Source organism: Sceloporus undulatus, chromosome 6 (genome assembly GCF_019175285.1).
Source record: "Sceloporus undulatus isolate JIND9_A2432 ecotype Alabama chromosome 6, SceUnd_v1.1, whole genome shotgun sequence".
Taxonomy (NCBI): domain Eukaryota; kingdom Metazoa; phylum Chordata; class Lepidosauria; order Squamata; family Phrynosomatidae; genus Sceloporus; species Sceloporus undulatus.
The window spans coordinates 154531636-154535559 of NC_056527.1; positions in this window are offsets into that span (position 1 = coordinate 154531636).

The following is a 3924-nucleotide window of genomic DNA, read 5'->3' on the forward strand; positions in this document are numbered from 1 at the left end:
CACAGGTAGAACACCACATTCTATCATCTGAATAACCCTGAAGTAAGGTGAGGACAAAAACAGAAAATGGGAGGAGGTGAGAGAAACTAGAAGGTTTTAAAAGCAGCTGAGAAAAAGGAACAGTGGAGGATTGATGAGGGCTCTCCCAGCCAAAGCAGGAAAATTGGAGGGTATGATAAAACCCCCTAGGAATGTCTTTGAAACTGATTTTGGTCCTCAGGCTGGACGGTGTGCACCACTCTCGAAAGAAGGCAATACATCACCCATTGGCATCCTTGCTATGGCTGTCCACATCCCCAATTAACTGATTATGCTATCCACAAAGAATTGCTAAGCCAGCTGTGCATTGCATGCCAGTCACATACCCAGCTACAATCAATACTTGGTTCTGTGGACCCTTCTGAGATGCACATCTGAGGACAGACAAGAGAGCATTGCAAGATGCATTACAGATCTTCCAAGCACCATTAAGCCCTGCTGGTTTTTGTCAGAGAAGGTATTCAGTGCTCGCTTTGGTGTCTTTGACTCCTTTCCTGAGGAAGCTGGACTGCGTGCATAGCAGATTGTGCATCCTTAAACAGCATGCCAGGCTCCAGGCTCTGCAGAAGAACCTGGGGCTTTGCTTTTAAACCAACAACTTAAAAGGGGCGAAAGAGAAGCTCAGAGAAACACAAAAGCATCCAGAATGTACCTCCTCTTGGTTCGTGCAAAGGGTTTTACCTGAATTTATGAGCTAATGGCAGAGAGAGTGTGGGAAGGTAAAAAGCCTAGAGCACAGCTTTGTAATTCACAGCTATATGTCAAGAAGCAAACCTTCTTGAGGGGGGAAATATTTTTGCTTGAAGTGAAGAGACATCTCCAAAGGTGTTTGAATTTTTTCTTTTTTAAAGCTGCTTCCTCTCTTTCGATAGTAGGAACTTCATCCCCTTTTTCTTTCTCTTCTGGTGGTGCAATGGTCGGTTTTTAAGCACATGTGATATTGTCTCATGTTCAGTTTTTATAAACTTGACTCTCTAAAGTCAATTGTTGGTCCCACAAGTAGAGCAGGCCCATTGAATCAATGGTGCTTACTCATATATATGACCATCAGTGGATCTAGTGGGTCTACTTTGGCTAGGGTTGCATCTGCCCTGCAGAAATGATCCATATTGACAGCATTTTAACTGACAGCTCAAAGCTAAGGAATTCTGAGAAATGTAGTTTGTTGTGGCACCAGAGTTCAAATGCTTGTTCAAATAGTTTAAAAAATCAGTACCTGTTGGCAGAAGGAGAACAGGGAGGGGGAATGCCTGATCTCTTGTGGCAGAGTTTCATAGTCTCGGAGCAGCTAACCCACCAAATATGCCTGTGAAGGTGGTAGGATTAACAGAAAGTCCTCTTCTAAGGATATTAAATCTCAGGCTGGCTCATATGAGGGGTATGGTCTTCCACATAGTCTGATCACCAGCTGTATAGACTTTATAGGTCATGGTCAGCACTTCATGTTATTCCTGAAATGAACTGGTATTAGCCAGTTGCAATTTGGCCTTGCAAGTCACTAAGAAGGTGGCATCAATTGCCATCTAATTCTATTATACTCTGCCTCCTACATGCAAAATCATGGTCAAGTTCTATTGCACACTGTTATACATAGACCTTTTTGTGAGAAAGAGCTTTAGCTTTCCATCAGAGTCTCCTATGGATGGTGTTTCCTCAAGAATACTTTGACTCTGAGGCCTGCTTTTTATGTCTTCTCTGCATGCATTTCCGTGAAGGATCATTATTTCTTCTGCCTCTCAGTATCCAGAAAGCACAAGGGGAAAGTTAAACAGCTCAGATGTTCACACACACTCGCAGCAAGGGCAGCATTCTACCTGGCTCTGCTCTAGAATAGGTCCCTCTGTCTGCTTTTTGGGAGTCTAGCCACTAAAAGCTTGAGCAAACCTCCGTACCTTTCCCCTTCCCATCCTTCACCCCTGCCAGCCCCAGCGCATGCTGAATAAACCTGATTGATCTCCACAATTAGAGCATAGATCAAACTGTGATTGTGGCTGGGAAGCTGCTGGAAGTGTCTGAGTAAAGCAAACGAGCGCTGCAGGGGGGAAGATGCATGGCGGTGGTTTGTAGAGAAAGGCCATGCACTTCCCATAACATCTGGGAGGCTGGCAGGAGCATAGCAACAAGGCAGAAGCTAGCACTGGCTCAGCTCCATCGAGCAAGTATGGGTGGCAAGAGCAAACATGGACCTCATTTCTCCCCTCACAGCCTAGTGGTGCTTAGAAAATGTACTTATGGAGACTAAAGCTCCCAGACCACCTCCACCCAGCATGGCCACTCTGAAATAGAAAACTTACATGAGGACTTAAATCTGTCCCATTGGGACACAAATAGGATTAATGTTAGCTGCATCATTCCCATCATAGCAGTTCTTTAAATGGAACTGGCATATGCCCATCATATCTGTTCTTTAACTTCGGCTGGATCATGCCCATCATAACCATTCCTTTTCGGTCTCTGGATCATATCCATCATAGCAGTTCTTTAACTTTGGCTGTATAATGCCCATCATAATCACGCCTTAACTTTGGCAACACCATGTCGATCATAACATTTCTTTATGTTATGTTATAAAATAATGATGATGATGATGATGATGATGATGATGATGATGATGATGATGGGTGGGGCTCATGTTAATGACTTACACTAAAAACTGGTGTAAAAGTTGTATCAAGGCTTCCACTTTCAAGGAAGCTGCTATTGCAATCAGGATTGTGCAAGCAATGTTACTTTTGTGTAACACTTTGTCACCCCTTATGAAGTTGGCTGCACAGCAGTGACCCAGTTTAACCCTGGTGAAGCATACCTTCAGTGCAGTTACACAAACTTAAATGTAGGCTATACCAGTGTGGAAAAGGAACTTGGCCAAGACGTCTGTCATTGGATGTGCCAGTTCATTTTCCCAGTCTTGAACAAAACTGATCATGGTATCTGACAATTATCAATTATCTGTGTACCATTTCAAAGTCAATTAAACTGGTTAACTAAGCATGTTGTAAATCCATTCTCCCTCTCTTGCACAAGAAGTGTTAATTTCCATTTTGTTGAAGCCAGCTCTGATAAATTTAGCATCATATTGGTGACATAATGATCATCTTTCCTTAATATCTATTTATCATTCAGATTATCTACCACTGGAACCTGTGAACCTCCAGATGTTGGATTCCAGTTCCCATTGCCTGTGATCATTGAACATATTGGCTGTTATCTTCTCCCAGTTATTTATCTTCTGCTCACTCCTCCATCTTTTCCCTCTTCACTCACATGGTGACTGCTCTCACTTGCCTTTTAACTCTCCAGTAATACCATACCCTTCATAAATGGGTCCACACTTTCATTTTCTCCACATCATGACATTCAGTTGGGCTCACTTCTGGGCACTAGGAGTGCATGGTTTATCTTCTCTGCAGTTGCTAGGAACTGTTTTTCATTTGAGTTGAGTCCTTAGTAATGGAGGGTTGTGTGCAGTGGACTTGTCACCCTCCCTCCAATGGCTAACAAATCCTATAGAGCAGAGAAGGGAGAACTCAGTGTTTTGGTCTTCATTTCCTAGAAGCTCCACTGATCTTGTGAGTTGTAGCTCAAAACATGTGAGGGCCAAAGCTTTGTCATTCCTTTGTTAGAGCAAAGATAGGGAATGTCTTTGAATCCAAATACCAAATACAATTTCAGATAGGTTCTTAGTGGCTTTATTCCAGTAGTGGCTGGGGCCAAAGGTTAAAAGATCAATGTATTTTTGCATAAAATTCTAACTACTAGCAACCTGTGCAACCTGTGGCATGCATGTGGCCCCACCTCCATTTTTACAGGCCCTGAAGACCCCTGCCAATCCCCTAAACTCCTAACTCTTGCTTTTAAACTCACTGGTAAATCCCATAAATGTGT